The 19,772-nt window shown below is 40.1% G+C and overlaps 1 protein-coding gene across 19 annotated transcripts in view; it reads right to left on the reverse strand.

Annotated features, from left to right (window-relative positions):
• Positions 1 to 19,269, reverse strand: part of CSNK1G3 (casein kinase 1 gamma 3) — a 129,931-nt gene extending 110,662 nt beyond the window's left edge. For all 19 annotated transcript variants that reach the window (XR_011257259.1, XR_011257257.1, XR_011257258.1 and 16 more), the window contains exon 1: positions 18,763 to 19,269. The gene's annotated coding sequence lies outside the window, so the exon portion shown is untranslated. The remainder of the gene's footprint in view (positions 1 to 18,762) is intronic.
• Between the last annotated feature and the right edge of the window lie 503 nt (positions 19,270 to 19,772).

A 19,772-nucleotide genomic window follows, 5' to 3' on the forward strand; every position in this document is an offset into this window, starting at 1 on the left:
GTGATGGCTAGCCATTACATCACATGCTTCTGTTAGCAGCAAGCGTCCCAGTTACTGGTTTCTGGCATGAGCTCAACTGTAGTTGTCTAAGAAAAGACTAAACACTTATTTTTGAAAGCTAAATCATTAACTGTAATGACAAAAATGGAAATCAATTTCTCTAATTACATACCACAGAAACTTATTTTATCTCAGAAATGTTTAGTAACTAGCATCTACAACACTTTAGATTTTCAAAACCTGATTTCAGTGATGTCCCTTGTATATTTCTGTTAAGACCCAGAAAATTCTAGCCTTTAAAATTTATCATCGGTTCTATTAGACAACAGTGTTCTCCAAACTGTGGATAATGACCCATTACTGGGTGTTTAAGACCCAAATAGGTCTTAAGCAACAGTTTTTCAAATAAAATAGTATCAAAAAAAGAAAGAAAACAGAGTGCACAAATGTAGTAAGAATAGTTTTGTTTAATGAGATTTTGTTTTGGCTCCTTATATGAATATATACATAACACTAGGATACAATGCAAAATATATTTCTCTAAGTTGAGGTAAATATTTTTCTATGTGCTGTAGTCAAAAATATTTCTAAATTTGAAAGCTACTGCATAAAACATAATAGCAAAGGAGTAGCAGAACATACTATATTCAGCTATAACTAAGTCAATTTTATGGGAAATTGTATTAAAATCTCAACTTTCATAAAATATATAAATATTACTGAAAGTCTAATTAAGTAAATTTTCTAATTATCCACATCTGATTGTTCTCTAGCTAACTAGGATATGACTGTTCCATAGGCCCTCAGAATGTCTTTTGAGGATATGTGCCTCCTCTTGAATTTCACAGGTGAACTTACACTCCCACTGGTAACATCCCTTACCACTGCTAGTGAGTCTCCATACTTGAAAGAGGAGGGAATGTTTAATTTGAAAATGTCACTTACAAACACATCCAATCACTCTCATCTCCCGCACGATGGAAATCAAAAATCAAGTAGACATCATAGTAAATTTATACTAAGAGCAGGGCATCTCACTATCTCTAAGCATAAACTTGACTACAAATCTCAATCACAGGAATGATGTTAAACTCCAAGCCATCAACGAAAACATCATGTTCCATTTGGGGGCACTTACTTTCATCCAACAAATACTTATTGAGTATTTACCCTGTTGTTGTTGTTGCTTAGTCGCTAAGTTGTGTCTAGCTCTTTGAGATCCCATGAACTGCAGCCCACCAGCTACTCATAATTTATATGATCATCTCTTTTCCAAATAAAGGAAAGAAAAAGGTATCAGAGGGCAGGCAGGCCATTTATGGCTCTGAGAGATACTACAAGCAAGTGGAATAACACCTCACAAGTCAAAGATCATTGATACCGTAATTTCAGCTCTCCAAGACATAGCTATGAGTCAGAAGAAAAAAAAATTCACTAAAGGAGGTCATAAAATGCATATTCTGTTCACTTAATAAGAGCCACTAAACTCCATTTTAACATAATTCTAACAAGTTTACACTAGAAATCAAACTGGAAAATTTCAGGTGACTTATAAAAACATGACAGAACAGGAAGAAGGCAACCTTATACAACTTCAATAAATTCTGGTATCTACGCATAACAGCACAGTTTGTAATTGATGTTTAGAATGAGAACCGGGCATCAGCAAGATCTGAATATGCTTAGAAAACGCTGAGAAAACAGTACTACAGTGTGAAGTTTACCATTTAAAACAATTTTAATAAAATATTTAACTATAAATACAAACTTCTAATTCATCTAACAGGTTGTCCCCTAATAATACCACATAAATGAGAAAACACTTCAGGAAAGTCAACAGCTATTTCATGGATGGTTCCCATAACAAAGTTATATTCTTTCTTAACCACAGTGCTTGTTTCCTAATTTATAAAAATATGTTATTAAAAACAACAGTTTAATGTAAGCAAAGGCCTCAGATTTAAAAGAGCCATTCAAGGGTATTAGCATTTGAAAATTCCAATTATGAAGTTAATATTGTCAACCCTCACTGCAGAAAGGACTTATCAGTATAGTTAGTGTCGGCTGCTTACTCGTGTCTCACTGCTTGCAAGCCCATGGACTGTAGGCTGCCAGGTTCCTCTGTCCATGAATTCTCCAAGGGTAACCATTTCCTTCTCCAGGGGACGTTCCCAATCCAGTAATCAAACCCAGGTCTCCTGCACCGTAGGCAGAGTCTTTACTGTCTGAGCTACAAGGGAAGCCCCCAACTAGTATAACTGACAGTAAATCATAAATAAGTTGACTTCTACAAAACTGTGGAATGAAACATGTAACAGGTGACAGAAACTAGCTGAAAGTACAATCACTTCTCCATGAGAAGGATTTTCTTCTGCCTAGTTCAAACCAAAAGAATCCGTCCCCAAAGTAAGTGTTGTAAACCTGAAGCCAGAGACAGAGTTGATCCCAAGGCACCTTAATCTCCAATACGAACACCAGGGTTAAGGCCTAGATTTTTGCTTTTTGTTTTTTGGGTTTTTGTTGTTGTTGTTGTTGTTGTTGTTGTTGTTTTTAACAAAGATCAGGGCTGCATGATCTTAGCAAGAAAAAATAGTTCCAAACCATACGGAAGACTATATTCACTGAAAAGTGAGACTTCCTGAAATCACTATCTCTAACAGATCTACAACTATAAAAATATCATGTTCAGAATTAATGTTACTGTCAAGATATTCTGGTATACAATCAAACCAACAAATTACTAGAGTAACTCAATATTGCCAATTTAAATTTTGGGAACTGATTATAGTGGAACTCTCCTACATTACTGGTGGAAATACAAAATGCTTTAGAAAAGAGTCTGACAGTTTGCCATAAAGTTAAACATACACTTGCCATCTGTGTGTGTTAGTTGCTCAGTCGTGTCCAACTCTTTGAGACCCCATGGACTGTAGCTTGCCAGGCTCCTCGGTCCATGGGATTTTCCAGGCAAGAATACTGGAGTGGATTGCCACTTCCTTCTCCAGGGGGTCTTCCCAACTAAGGGATTGAACCCAGGTCTCCCACACTGCAGGCAGACTCTTTACCGTCTGAGCCACCAGGAAAGCCATACCTGCCATATGACCTAACAATTCCCCTAGAAACCTACCCAAAAGAAATGAAAACTTAGATTCACACACAAAAACAAAACCACATACAAAGTTTTGTAGCAGCTATATCCATGATCACAAAAACTAGTAACAAGTACTTCAACTGGTGAATGGATAAATATGCTGAAGTATATCCGTATGATGGATTATTGCCTAGCAGCAAATAGAAACGACTGATACACACTACAACATGGATGAAACTCAAATGCATTCTGCACTGTGGAAGAACAAAGATTTAAAAGGCTACACACCACATGAGTCCATTTACATGGTATTAAAGGTACAGGAAGAGAGCAGTGGTTGTCAGGGTTAGAGTGGGAGAAGGGCTTAAGTACAAAGGGGGCAGCACGAGAGAATATTCTAGGGTGATGAAACTTTTCTAATTTGATTGTGATGGGGAGTGAAGTTTGCTGTGTGAACTTAGAGAGAAAAACTTTAATATAAAAAATATCTTAAAACAAAATCATAATTAACTGAAATGCTCAAAAAAATAGAATATTTCCTTTAAATTTTCTAGCTAGCCCATGAATGCTTTTCATTTCAAAAATCTCTCTATAATGTATCTCTCTACTTTTAAGCCTGAGTCAGTCAGTCAGAGGGGTGTGTTTACTACTTTATTTAAACTAGGCCCAATTTACTTGTTTGAAGTTTGTCTTATACAACTGTGATGATTCAAACTAAACTGGTCTGGGATGAGTATGGTGCCTCAGGAGGGATTTAATTAATGAAGGTTCTTCCATGTTAAAATTCTCCCTACTAAAAAAAAAAAAAAATTCTCCCTAATAGAAGAAATGATTAATTTATTCAGCAAAGAAGTAATCATTAGAGGCCTATTACATACCAAACACAGGAAATACAAATGGCAGATAAAACCATCACAATCCCTGACATCACACAGCTTAAACAAACCATAACACAAGGTTAAATCTGTCCTCCAGGAGAATCACAGTGCTTTCAGAGGACACAGCAAGTGCCCATGACCAAGCACGCTACGTGTGCTTAGTCCCTTGGTCGGGTCTGACTCTTTGCAACCCCGTGGACTGTAGCCGCCAGGCTCCTCCGTCCATGGGACGGGACTGCCCAGGCAGGAATACTAGAGTGGGTTGCCATTTCCTTCTCCGGGGGAGCTTCCCAACCCAGGGATTGAACCTGCATCTCCCGCACTGCAGGCAGATTCTTCACCACTGAGCCACCTGGAAGAGGATCTACACCTTAAAGTATCCGCTGCTAAGTCACTTTAGTCGTGTCTGACTCTGTGCGACCCCATGGACTGCAGCCACCCAGGTTCCTCCATCCATGGGATTTTCCAGGCAAGAGTGAATACTGGAGTGGGTTGCCATTGCCTTCTCCTAAGGTGTCTAGCATCATAGTAAACACAGAAATACATGTACCACAGTGCTCACCACACCATTACCCTTGAGTATCTAAGGGTGGAAAGAAAGCAAAGATTACATACACAAAACGCTATCCATGCACAAGCAGTACAATACTCACTCCCCTACAAAAAGGTCCTCTTTAGGGAAACAGAATGTGCACATTTACTTCTGTCCCCTCTTCAGCACACAAATTTCTGTATTTTTCTGATACAGAATACCGTAAGTATGAACTTCTCTGCCTAAGGAATATTATTTTAAAGGGAAGGGGGCAGGGAAGTAATCAAGAAAAAAAGAAACAGGATGGGGGGCGGGGAGGCAAAGAAGCCAGAGTAGGTATAAAGATTTTTGCAGTGAACTCTTAAAAACAAATTAAGGAAGTTTAAGGAAACTAAAACAGAGGCACTGCAACCACACCCCTTCTACTTACTGTTATGAAAAAGGAAGCCAAGATATGAAAAAGAGAGGGGTGCTTGCAGGTGTTGTGGCATGAAATTACCATGAGTTACAGAGGTAAACTGACTTAATGCCAAGGACCAAAGAGAGTGTGATGAACGCTCAGCTATGCTGAAGCTACCCGAAACACTGTCCACCTCAAGCATCTTAATTACACGATGCTTCTGGGACCACAATGGGCCCCAGAAGACTCGGTTGTCAAAAAACCAGAAAAGCTTTCAACAACTGCTAAAGAAATAAACCTAGATTACAATAAAGTGCCTCTTGGTATCCACATACTTACAACTGTAAAAAATAAGAGACGTTTACCAGGATCTTACTCAAACTCCATCTCAGAGGAGTAAGATACTGAGTAGTTTCTATCCTAAACAAACGACAGAAGCAAATCAATGCCGTTTCACCGTTCCTTTTCCAAAGTTCTTGCAGCTAATCATTCTGGAACTCAGAATTTCAGGGCATTTTTGACAGGTGATACAGCGTGTAAATACTATGCACTTTGAAATACCCACAGAGAAAGCAGAATGGCACAGAGAAGTCTCAGACGGCACTGTGATTAGGCACTTACTATTTCTGCAGTGAAACCCACATTCACGTGAAATAAAGACAGTTAACAAGATTTGGGAAGAAAACCAATTTGTGTCATATATACCAAGAAAAATTTTTTTCAGGGCATTTGGGATGTCAAAACTAGTGATAAGAAATTGTGGTCCTGTTGAAGAGTACCCATTAATCCGTTACTAATTATATGTGCAAGATGTAACTGGTAACCTCTTTATCACGGCTTTTCTTGTAGTATATTGATGAACTCAAAATAAGTCTAAAAGTCTCCCAATGGTTCACACGTATCTCCTCTACACTCCGCTGCGCTGAGCTTAGACACTCAGTCGTGTTCTAGTCTTTGCAACTCCACGAACCATAGCCCACCAGGCTCTTCTGTCACAGGATTCTCCAGGCAGGAATTCTGGAGTGGGTTACCATGCTGTCCTCCAGGGGATCTTCCCGACCCAGGGATCCAACTAGGGTCTCCTGCATTGCAGGCAGATTTTTTACCAGCTGAGCTCCCAAGGAAGCCCCCTACACTGTACCCACTCTTAAATTTCTCTACCACAAATTCTCCTATCAGGGCAGTTTACAAATATCTAACCCTTGACATTGATAGATGAAATGCCACATCCAAATTTGCCACTATGAAAAACATGTTCATTGAATGGAATTTAATGTATTGAACTCATAAAATGGCTTGCTCTCATTCTGTCATAAGAAAAATGCTATAACCAGGAAGAGTGTTCCTGACCTAGGGAGGAGCAGTAAATGAGTCACCTTGGAACCTGATTTGCCATAAATGACAAGATACAATAACCATAAAACCCTAGTATCATAGTGTACTTACAGGTATACATTTATCGACTACATCTGATATAAATAATATACTACATGAAGAATATACTATAACTGAAGTACTAAACTATCTCCACCAAGGGCAAAAACAGAAACAATGGTAAAAAAGAGTAAAGCGGAAGCACAATTACACTAAAAAACCATTAAGGCTCCTTCCATCCTTTTGTTCCATGAAAAGTGAAACTCAACAATATTGCAAATATGATAAAAATAACCCCAAACTAATCAAATTTTGATGAGTAACATTCTTACACTAACTTTAAAGACAGGGCTGCTTTTATCACTTAGGTTTCTTAAGATTTCAAGAAGAATAAGGACACTACACGTAATGACCAAGGGTTCAATCCAAAAAGAAGATGTAACAATTATAAATATATATGCACCCAACATAGGCTTCCTAAATGGCTTAGTGAGTAAAGAACCCACCTGCCAGTGCAGGAGATGCAGGAGATTAGGGTTTGATCCCTGGTCAGGAAGATTCCTGGCGGAGGGCATGGGAACTCACTCCAGTATTCCTGCCTGGATAATCGAATGGACAGAGGAGTCTGGCAAGCTACAGTCAACAGGGTAGCAAAGTGCTGGACACGACTGAAGCGACTGAACACGTATGCACATATGCACCCAACAGAGAAGTGAAGTGAAGTGAAGTCGCTCAGTCGTGTCCGACTCCTTGTGACCCCGTGGACTGTAGCCCACCAGGCTCCCCCGTCCCTGGGATTCTCCAGGCAAGAACACTGGAGTGGGTTGCCATTTCCTTCTCCAGGGGATCGAACCCAGGTCTCCCACATTGCAGGCAGACGCTTTAACCTCTGAGCCACCAGGGAAGCCCACCTGACGAAGGAGCAGCTCAACATGTAAGGCAAATACTAACCACAACAACGGGAGAGACTGACAGTAACACAGTAACAGTGGGCGATTTAATACCCCACTTTCATCAATGGACAGATCACCCAGACAAAAAATTAGTAAGGAAACACACTTATATGACACTTTAGAAGAGTTGGACTTAACTGATACTTAAAGAGCATTTCATCCCAAAGCAGCAGACTACACATTCTTCCCAAGTACACATGGAACATTCTCCAGGACTGGCCACATGCTACACCACAAGGTGAGCTTTGGTATACTTAAGAAAACTGAAATAGCAAGCATCTTTTCTGATCACAATGCTATTAGATTAGAAATAAACTACAACAACCACAAACAAACTCTAAAACACACTAACACGTGGTGGCTGAACAACATGCTACTAAACAACCAATGGGTCACTGAAAAAATAAAAAAGGAAACTGAAAGAAAAATACCTAGAGACAAATGAAAATTAAAGTACAATGGTCCAAAACCTATGGGATGCAGCAAAAGCTGCTCTAAAAGGAAAGTTATACAGCGATACAATGTTACTTCAAGAAACAAGAGAAATCTCAAATAAACAACCTAACCTTACACCTAAAAAAACTAAAGAAAACAACAAAACCTATAGTAGAAGGAAAGAAATTTAAACAATCAGAGCAGAAATAAATGAAATAGAGACAAAACAACTGCAAAGATAATGAAACTAAAAGCTGGTTCTCTGAAATCATGAACAAAATTGATAAACCTTTAGCCAGACTCATCAAGGAAAAAAGGGAGAGGACTCAAATCAATAAAATTAGAAATGAAAATGGATAAGTTAAACTGATTCCACAGAAATACCAAAGATCCTAAGAGACTACCATGAGCAACTCTATGACCAATAAGGGATTAGTCTCCAAAATCCACAAACATCTCACAACATCTAACAGCACTGAAACCAACAACCCACTCAAAAAATGGACAGAAGACGTATGTAAACATTTCTACAAAGAAGACATACAGATGGCCATCAGGCACATGAAAATACGTTCAACACCACTAATTATTAGAGAAATGTAAATCAAAACTACAATGAGGTATCACCTCACATCAGCCAGAATGGCTATCATCAAAAAACCAACCAACAATAAATGCCGGAGAGGATGTGGGAAGAGAAGGGAAGCCTCCTACACTGTTGTGGGAATGTAAATCGGTACAGCCACTATGGAGAACAGAATGGAGGTTCCTCAAAAAACTAAAAACAGAGCTATCGTATGACCCTGCAATTCCACTCATGGGCATATACCTGGAGAAAAACATGATTCAAAAAGATACATGCACGTCAATGTTCACTCCAGCATTGCTTATAATAGCCAGGCCATGGAAGCAACCTTAATGTCCACTGACAGAGGGCTGGATAAAGATGTGCTATGTGTATACAGTGGAATAGTACTCAGCCACTAAAAAGAATGAAATGATGCCATTTGCAGCCACATGGATAGTCTCACAGAGTGCCATACTGAGCGCAGTAAGACAGAAAAGGAGAAGCATCCTAGGACAGCCCTTGCATGTGGAATCTAAAAAGAAATGATACAAATGAACTTACTTACAAAACAGAAACACAGACTTAGAGAAGGAGCTTATGGGTTGCCAGCGGGGAGGATGAGAGGAAGGGATAGTTATGGAGCTTGGGATGGACATGTATACACTGCTATATTTAAAATGGATAACCAACGAGGTCCTACTTACTGTATAGCACATGGAACTCTGCTCAACGTTACATGGTGGCCTGGATGGGAGGGGAGTTTGAGGGAGAAAGGATACATGTAGATGTATGGCCGAGTCCCTTTGCTGTTCACCTGAAACTATCACAACACTGTTAATCAGCTATACCCCAATATAAAATAAAAAGTTAAAAAAAAAAAAAAGATTTCTAGTGAAATTTGAATTGGTGCCTTAATTTACTCTGATAAATTTCCTTTAACAAATTTTCCAAATGTCAAAACTCCACTAATTGTGGTGCTATACTATTCAAAAGATGCTAATGAACAAGCAATACAGTAGCCTCACTAAGGATTCTGAGTGTGAAACCCTGAAGAGGACTCACTTCATTAACCTGTTCCTCTTGCATATATTTTCTATGCATTTCTTTCTTGTCTTTACACCTCCATCCCTGATTAAAAAGACAATCTGAAAATAAAAGGAAGTCATTTTTTCAAAAAGAGCTAAGAGACGTACATAAAAAATGAAACCAGTCATTTTTAACCCTGAAGCACACTGGAATCACCTGTAGAAATCCTAAAATAGATCAATGCCCTGGCCCCATCCCCAGATTCAAGAGCATGGGTAGAATCCCAATATCTGTCATTTTTTGAAACTCCACAGAAAATGTTAATGTGAAGTCAGGGCTGAGAACCACTGGAACAAGCTGCCTTCTCCACAACCTCTTTCTCTCATCTACTCGTAAGTATTAGCACTCCCAGCCCTATAGCAAGGACTGAAAGCACCATCTTTAAAATTGCCCAATTTTGTTCTCTTCTTCATTCTGTCACAGAAAAAAAAGATTATTAATTTTCAGTTGGGAGATTTTTTAAAAAGTGAATATAGTAAAATTTATTTTAACTTATTTGATGTTCTCATTCCCAGTGCTCAGAATTTTATTGTTCAGTCAGCCTTCAAAAAACAACTTTCATTAGTAGAGTATTTAGATTAGCAAAATATAAACACACAACACGTATTTCAGTAATCAACTTTCAACAGACTATCAGAGAATACTCAAAAAAATAAGTTTCAAGGGCTGATTACATTGATATTTTAACCACTCTAATATTTTCAGAATCTTAAATATATTAAGAAATACTAGCAATAATATGCCCTGACATTCATATGACAGAAAATGAATTCAGTAAATAGTCTACCATTTAAAAAAAATAAAAACTGGCATTACATGATTCCACATCTTTAATATTTACACTTTGGAAGGTGCAGGGGGGAATGTTAATAGTTTTCACATCCCTGGAAGAAAAGAATATAAAATAATGTTTTATAAAAATATGCATCTACAAATACCAGTTTCTTTTTCAAGTTTCACCTCCAAAACAATGCTAGGTTATTTTTACATGCCAAACTAGGATTTTATGAAAAGGCTTTATAGCCATACATATTGTGAAATATCAGGCATTTTCTCTCCCTGTAACATTACCTACTATATTCGCCTGAAAGTATTCATTGCAATAAGTATTTCACAGAAACAGAAAATAAACATGACACAGACTGGGTGTAAGGGGAAAAATAAATTTTCACTTCCCTTTTTATTAAAGGAAATTCTGACTGTAACTTTGACTCCAATATATCATACTCTGATACCCTGCCAAGTATACCACCTGAAATCGAAAACCAAACAAGTTTAAAATAGATAACACAATTAATAATTACAAAAATTCAGAAGTCTACTACTTTTATAGTATGTTCTTGTATCATATGGTCTCATACAGCTAATTTCAACTTAAAATTTTAAGAAACATAGCCCAGTTTTTTAAAATAAAGGCTATTACAACATAACAGTGCATTCAGTGCACACTCTATTCAAGGTAATTTACAATGAAAGTGGACTATGGTAAATTCTAGGTTGGAGAAAACATCCCATCCCCAAATTTTATTTTCTTCCCTCAAATAAAAAAACTCAGCATTTGTTTCTGATGGTCAAATAATGCACAATCATAGCTGAAAATCCAAACGATACAGAGAAGTATAAAAAGTGTAAAAATAAAAATCATCCCAAATCTATCTATGAAAGTCATTAACATAAATATCCTTCCAGGGGATGGATGGATTTACTCTGTATGTTTACAACAACACTGTAGGGATTAGAATTACAATAATTAATGTATACTAATTATGTATTTATACATACATGTATTTCCATATATGTCCCTATAAACACACACACACACAATTTCTTTCTTTTACACACACAATAAAGAAATCTTTAAGATAACTTTCTTGAAACTAAAAGTACAAGAACTGTTCCAAGCGCTCAGTCTGCTCTGCCTTTCCATTTCAGCAGGCCAGGTTTGAGGTTACTTTATGTGTGTGTGGGGGCGGGGGGCGGTTACTTTGTGTGTGGCGGACAGGGGGGAGGGGAAATGCAAGTGTGCTGTTTTTGTGGACTGCTTGAGAGAAGATTAAAAGATTTGTCTGTTTGCTTGTTTTATTTAAACACATATGCACACAGACACACACATACACATACACTTCAATTCTGTCTAAAATTTTCCAAACCCTGAGAACTTTAAAGGTACTTGGCTGACTGCTTTACTTAGCCCATGGTCCTGAGCAAAACTGCAAAATATACAAATTTTTTCACAGCCTCTCCCTTTTTGGTCAGAAAGAGCATCAACCTATCAACCTATCAATGAGGACAGGAGGGTTCTATTAACCAGGTACATGACAAGCATTTCAACCTTCCACAACTCAGTTCTAAAAGTCTGTGATTCTCCTCTGGCCCTACAATTTTCAGGGGGCGGAGGGGGAGAGGGGGGGTGCCAGGATGGCTGTAGTCAAGATAATATAACACCCATCTTTCCCTCCTACCTCAATGAGATTCGCTGACTCAAAATGAACCAACCGTTTCTGACTGATAAGTTCCCATTTCCTCAAGGCATCTTACTCTCCTCCAGGTGTCACAAAGAAATCTGATGAGATCAAAGACGTTGGGCAAGTTTTGTCCAGGAAGGAGGGCAACAACACACCAAAAAATTTAAATAAGTTTAGAGGTACAAGTTTTTAGTTTAAAGTTAAAATGGCCGTATGAAAGTTAAAATAGCTTTTTTCCATGAAAAAAGTAATAACTGATTTTATTGAATCGAAAGTTAGTCAGTAAGAAACTAGCAGTGTTTTCAGCTCCTAAAACATTCATACCTGAGCATATTTAAGACAGTCACATAGAAACAGCTTTCTAATCTTTCATCCGTTACATTTGCACAACACTTTAAAGTTCAAAGTGCATTTGTATGCATTATTTATTTTCATCCTTTAAACAAGCAGATGTGGTGGTCACTATTGATTGCCTCTGTAACATCCATTTCCCCCATATTCTTCCTTCCCATAGTTTTTTAAAACATCCTCCCTCCACCATGTAACTCAGGGAAATGTGGCCCCATCCCCAACTGCAGGGGAGAAACTCACTACAGTAACCCTGTTCCCGGTATCACAACTGGTTTAGAAGTGTATGTGATCTAATTCTGGTCAATAAAACATGAAGAGGGACTTCCCTGGTGGTATGGTGGATAAGAATCTGCCTGCCAACGCAGGGGACAGCGGTTCTATCCACAGTGCAGGAATATCCCACATCCCACAGAGCAACTAAGACAGCCAGTGCGCCACAGCTACTGAGCCTGTGCTTTAGAGCCTGGGAGCTGCAACTGCTGAAGCCCACACACTTAGACCCGGTGCTCAGCCCAAGAGAAGCCATAGCAATGAGAAGCTCATGCACCGCAACGAAGAGTAGCCCCTACTCACCTCAACTAGAGAAAGCCCATGCAGAGCAACAAAGACCCAACACAGCCAAAAGAAACAAAAATTTAAGGAAAAAAAAAAAAAACAGGAAGGGGAAAGTTTGCAGGTAGGCTTGTGCAAAAGACGTCCTGGTCAACGCACCAGGATCCTGCTACCAGCAGCAGGAAGAACTCCATACACAGGGGAAAGCAGAGACAAGTCAATTACACAGGAGCTAGCCAACACTGACAAACTGGCCCTGCCTTCACACTTCAGTGTTCCATTTCAGAAGCTACTGCATTTCTGGTGCTGTAATGTGTGACACCAAGATAAACAGTATACCCCATCTACCTTTCCTTCTCCAACTTGGACCTTCTTCTCCTACACCTGCATGCCTTCCTTTCCACTTGGGCTGAGCTAGACAGGAAAGGCGAGTAGTTACCATAAGCTGTTAGACGAGCACGCTTTGCACCAAGTTCAACAGCTCCTGGTATACATCAAGGGGATGGCATTTCCCCTTCCAAAGGACAATTTCCTCTACCAACTCACTCCTGCAGTCCCCACTCAGGGTGAGGAGACGGTGGAATTACAAATGGCTCTATCCATCCCTGACACTGTGTATCAGCTGAAAGGGAACACAGAAAATCAGATGAGGGACTGTATCAGGAAACAAGTGGATACCATGTGAGTTGATTATTGAACAATTCATCCTAAAATATGAATGACTGTATGCTCAGGAAGACCAGTATTTCTCTCTTTTTTAAAAGAGGATGCTGTTAAGTAAATCTCTGTGAGTATAAAAGAGATGTTTCAGAAGTAGATACCTCTTTAATATACTATTGTTAACCAACAGTTCATAGTGAGTTTAAAAAAGGGGAATCATAAAAAATCTACATACTTTAAACAGTTTAATGCCACCAACACTAAAACAATCACAAAACAGTCTTTTAATGCAGGTTGCCAAGGCCTTTCCTTCAAGCATAAGTCTACAGACTGTAGTCCTATTTATTTTCTTGCAAAAACCACACCCATAGTATATCACCTGTGATTTCTAGCTTCTGTCTCTTAAACATGGAAAGACATCTCACAACACTTAAAGGCAATTTTACTGAAGAATCTTACTGTGAAATCTAAGATCTTTAGGGTTTTTTCCCCTAATCATTTAAGTTATTTCACCTAAAAGTATTTTAACTATAATTGACTTCAACTACTCTATTACTCAACTGCTTTTCAAAGCAGCCACTGGGTCTCAAGAAAAACATCTTTTTACCTTCATAGTTCACTGAATAATGTTTCATTAAACTATGTAATTACAACAAGACATACAACCGCCATTAACTTTTATTCTCATCAGTTACTGTATACCTTGTATACCTACCAAGAATCATTTGTCTTTGTAACAATTTGTTGGGTACAAAGACAAATGATTCTTGGTAGGTATACAAGGTATACAGTAACTGATGGGAATAAAAGTTCAAGAAACTAGAGGGTAGTCGACTGCCTTTTAATGTAGCCTGGACATCAAACAGTAAATGAATGAAGAGTACAACAATCTTTTGAGTGGGTTAAAGAGAGGTGAGTTCAGAGATTCTCCTGTAATAGGCTATCCCTAATAGTCTTTGCTGATTCTATGCACCAATCAACCCTCTGACAATTCATATACATCAGCAACTTCTATGTTTAAGAGAAGACTTGCACAGTGCCTACTATGTGCCAGGCATCACATCCTGGCACTTCATACGAGTTTTCTCAATCCTGATGAAAAATATAATGGCAGAGAAACTCTATTCCCACTCTTTTCAGCTAACGAAAGCAGTTCAGCACCTAATCGGCTAAATATATGTAATAAATTTGAATACAGTTAAAAGTCTGACAACTGACAAGAAAAAAAAAATCAGAAACTTGTGTTTAAGAAAGAGGGCATCTATCATGAGATTTTTACCTAATTACAGTAAAAGCTGTAAAAAAAAAAAGTGGATATGGTATAGTCATTGGATATAACAGATAGATTTTCATCAAATTAAATTATAACTATGTGATATGTCATTAGTAAAGAAAATGATCAAAATGTGTCTTATCTACCAAATACACAAAAACTTCATGCTCAGAACTAAGATGACTGGCAGGGATAAGAAGAAGAGAATATAAGCAGTCACTTAATATGGTTAAAGAACAAATCACTATGCATCTTCCTTACATCCCATAATAGAAACCCAAATATTCACAGTTCCTAAATCTCAACTTTCAGAAGGGAGCTGGAAAGATCATGGCTAACAGCAGTCTCCACTGTCTCTAAAACTTACCCATCTCCACGTTTCTGTCTCATTCCATGTTTCCTGACTAGTTCAGAGGCTCTCCAAAGTCACTTTACACTAATAGATAATACACACTTGATTTCTACATATTAATAATCCCATGTATGGTTCTTTCCTATAGATTGTCACAAAAATGATACTCTGCAATAGCTTAAGTTACTAGAACCATATCTTCTGCTCCTAGAGACTCTACGATTAGAGAACTACAGATATCCCCAAACCACCATTTCCAAAGAAATTACATCTTAGAAAAACAACACCCAATCACATACTAAAAACACTAATCAATACTGCTAAGTGCCAACTGCATAAGAGAAGACAAAAAGGAAGATGATGAAAGATTAGGGAAGATATCACTGGTCTAACACTGCAAAGCCAGGAAAAAAAAAAAAAAGATTTAAATATGCCCTCTGCTACTCCCAAGATATACCTTAAACAGGATGCGTAAACTCTAGAAGACCCGTTTCCTACTGTCGAAAGCAAGCGTTATACCACCTAACTCATAGAGCTGTCTTATAACAGTATCATTTAAGGTCCACAGACAAAGTGGGCATTTAATAAATTGTAACAGGTACTGTTATTATTGGGAGATTTGAGATACAAATTCAGTTATTAAGTAAGTCCTTGTTGAACACTAAGAAGGGAACAGTTAATAAGAACTATCAAGACTAGATGATTAAACACCAGTGTCGTAAGGGTAATATTTTTAAGGCACTCCTTTGATAATGATTAAATTGGGGGTTAAATTTTTTTAGAGTTGTTGATACTGAAGATGACTAAAAACCTTGTACATATTTATCTAGAACTGTGGAATTTTCTCATGTTGTCATCTTACTATTACAGTCAATTCTCATCCTATGTAGATTCCTCACATTTCACTTCATCCATAGCAAATCTCACCTTAAAATGTATTAACAATAATATAACTATCCTAAGACCTGTATTTTGTTGCTTATTATTTTCACATTCCCTCTATTTAGTCTGTTATATTCTTTTAGAAAGCTCCTGGAAACTAAACAACCACTTGTTCCAGTCTGAAAAAATATGAAGCAAAAACCCATGCCAGAATGATGATCTATTATCAGCATGAAGGGGATTACAGAGGGGACCCAGAGAAGAAATGCAAAGATTCCCATTTCTTTCCAAGTCACATGTTTAAACATCTAGATTTACTTCATATAACCAACTGCCAGATTACCACACACTCATATCCAAAAGCAAGTAAAGAAGTATGACAAAGCCATGTATAAATTGTTTCATATAGGCTTCTGGCTCTCCTCTATTAGCATGAAGGATAACAAATTGACTCTTCTGTTATACTTTGTTTCCTTTAAACTTACTAGCCTTATTTTCATAGGTACTCCCTATCACCTTAGAATCTATATCCTAGGATCTTCATATGGTGAACTGACTCATTTTTAAATACAAGGCATTCTAGATGTCCATGGACTGATCACCACCTAATTTTATAGCTTCACTTCCCATAAAGACCTCCTGGCACAGAGCCTTACCTCCAGTTCAACAGGCCCCACCATAGCAAACCAACATGTCCGTGCTCAACTGCTCCCCCCAACTACAAAAATACTGCCGCTACACACACAGAACCATTTTGACCATTAAAATATTTTAAGGACTAAAAGGAGTATTACCAGCTTTAAACTCGTTTGTAATTCCCAGTCAAAAATTAGTCTCTCTGTCTCACACACACACACACCATCACCACCACCCCCACACTTCCGTACATCTCTAATAAGCCCCACAGGAGTCCTGTGTTGCAATTATTCTGTGCCTGTCTGCTTTTCCCTTAAAGGTAACTAACTGGATCTAATTCCTCTTCATGTGTCTACCCACTCTTTCATCCTCAACACACAGTAAAAGTCCCTTGCACAAAGTAAAGTTTCAGTTTGAACTAAACTATTCCTTTGTTTGAATCCTAGTTCATTTGAAGGAATAAATGCACTTCATGTGCTGAAGATTTTGTTACTAGTTAATGCTTGCAAATCTAACAATGAAAATGTCAATAATTATATAATTCATTAATTTTTAGGTTAATGACCTCTTGGCCAATGAGCACACTAAATCATCAGTTAAAAAGAAAATCATTTTCCAAGATTCCCCCAAAAGTCTCATATACATCAACATTAAACTTTCTGTTCCCCATTCTAAGAACTACTGAGGTATATACCTGAGGCATATCCAGAAAAGGAAACTCCCTGAATACTAAAGTGTCTATACACTCCGCTCTGAATCTATACCAAAGCTATGCAATTTATTTTATTACATCTTTCTTCCAATTCCCATAAATATGATTTTCATGTTTTGTACAAACTATATGGTTAATGTAAATAAAATATGAAGATAATTTATCTTAGCTCAGAATATAGTTAGAGCAAAAGTTTGGGAATAATTATAAAATACACTATCTCTCCACTTCCCTCCCCCCAAAAAGTTACGAAGAATGTCACAAACCAGATCTGATTTTTGGTGGGAAATGTTTTCTTAAACTGGCCTCACATCTTGCAACTTTTATGATACTTTTCTTTCACAATTTGCTTATTTATAGGGAAAGCAAATATTCTTCAAAAACATACACATGGCTTTACTAGTTAGATATTTTTAATTTTAAAAAGTATTCTAATCAGATATAGCTTAACCTCTTTCACTATCTGTGTGGGCCAATGTCATTCCTATCACAAGAAGTAACTGCAAACGTAAAAGAAATTAAGTACTGACTTTTTCTTAACTTACGAAAAATCAGTAGTTTTTAATTGTTCAATTAAAGTCGATGTTCTAAAACCAAAGGTTAAAAAAGGGTCACTTGCTGACCAGCCTAGGCACTCATTACAATAGAGTTAAAACTAACTCGCACAATGGCAGCAACAGTAGCCATCTCCCACACACACTCTCTTCCACCCATTTACTTTTCCTCCTTCCCTGTAAGAAGTGGAACCATCCTAACACAGGCCTAACTACCCCACCCCAGAAGCAAACACACATCTCCATCACCACCCCGCAGAAAAGAAACGTGGGGGGCTGTGGACCAAGAGAGCCGACGCTTCTGTGTGTCACTTCCCCTAGCAAGTGGGATAAACAAACAAACCAGCACCCCAACAGTAACCATCAGGGTAATTTTGTTCCCGCAACTAATGCCTTGGGTAAGTTTTGAGCAAAGTCAAAAGCTCCAACAAATAGGTAAATCCCTGCCCCCCTCCCAAACCTGGAAACAAATACCCTATCGGGAAGTTTCTCCCTGAAATGAATGCTAGCCCCTGATCCCTCCCTCCAGCCGACCGATAGCTCCCACCCTCTTGCCTAAAATGCCCACTCCGAAGGGAATTGTCTGGACAAAATCGAGGAGCGCTGGGGGGCTGCACTCCCGACCTCCCCACAAAAGCCCCTGCCTTTTCCCGTCTCGCCCACCTCCCCGCGGTCCCCACTCGCGCCGCACGACTCGGGCAACTTCTGCGGCCAGCCCGGCCCGCCGCCCGCGGCCCCTTCCCTGCCCAGCGAGCCCGCGGCGCCCTCGCCCCCCGGCCGCGGCCCCCTCCAGCCCCGCGCCTCCGCGCCCCCGCCCGGGTCCTCTTCGCCCACCCCTTCCCGAGGCCCCGGCTGGCGGCGCCGCCCCCGCCGCACCCTACCCCACCCCACTCAGCCCGGGACCCCAGCCCGCCCAGCCCCACCCGGGCAGGAGGGAGCCGCGGCCGCGCCGAGGCTGCCGGCGGGCCGGGGCCGCCCAGCCAGGCGCCAACGCCGAGGGGGCTTTACCTCAGAGGCGCGGCCGCCAGCGGCGGGTCGGTCCCGGGCGCGGGCGGCGCCCCCCGGTCCGTCAGTCAGTGGCGGCGGGGGCAGCGGCGGCGGCACATTGCACCGCCGGCGGCCGGAGGAGGAAAGAGAGCCACGCAGGGAGGGAGCGAGCGAGGTAGAGGGGGAAGGAGCGAGCGAGGGAGGTAACGCAGCTCGGCTCGGACTCGGTCCCCTCACTACCGTCGGTGCGTCCTACCGCCGCCTGTGGCCGGAGAGTCGCCGCCCGGGCCCCTGCTGTCGCCACCGATGCAGCCGGCAATGAATGCACAGCGGCGCCTCCTCGCTTATCCGGAGGTCAAACATCCTTCTGCCTCGGGCATCCGGATCGGCGCCGGACCCGGAAGTGAACGCTTGGGGAAAAAAAAATAAAAAAGGGAAGCGTCTCTCCAGCGGCGGCCGCCCCTAGAGCTGCCCGCATCAGCGAAAAGAGCCGAGTACAGCCGAAGGTTACACCGACTTGCTCAGATTGGTCGGTTTGCCGACCGGAAGAAAAGCAGCTTGCGCATTGGCTGGAAAGGCCTATAAAAGTCAAGCCACGCCTCCCTCCCCACCTCCGCACCCGTGGTGCGTGTAGAGATCGTGGAGTAATTGTGGCTACGCGTCTGTTTCCCTGGGTGAGGCCTTGGGAGAAGAGGTTTGGCTAGATCTCTGGCGAGAACTGGAAGAAAATCGCGCATGGTTTAGAGGAGGAATGAAAAGTCCCCCTCTGCTTGAATGAGCAGAGAGCCTAAGGGCGCCATTGTGCCAAGTCAGGTTGCCGAGGCTTTGCTGGGTGTGAGGAGCACACCCCTCCAGGTGCCAAAGAATTTGAAAGCCTAGGCTCAGGGAATGACATCACTGGATTGACGTTTTCCCCCACTTTTTTGTAACTCCAGTGCTGTATCAAGGATTCAGACGCTTAGAAATATAAATTGTGGCTCACGTTTGCATTCCATTTGCTGTCTACAGAGAAGTCATTTGTGAGCTCAAGT

The sequence above is a fragment of the Ovis canadensis genome, chromosome 5, assembly GCF_042477335.2.
Source record: "Ovis canadensis isolate MfBH-ARS-UI-01 breed Bighorn chromosome 5, ARS-UI_OviCan_v2, whole genome shotgun sequence".
Classification (NCBI taxonomy): Eukaryota; Metazoa; Chordata; class Mammalia; order Artiodactyla; family Bovidae; genus Ovis; species Ovis canadensis.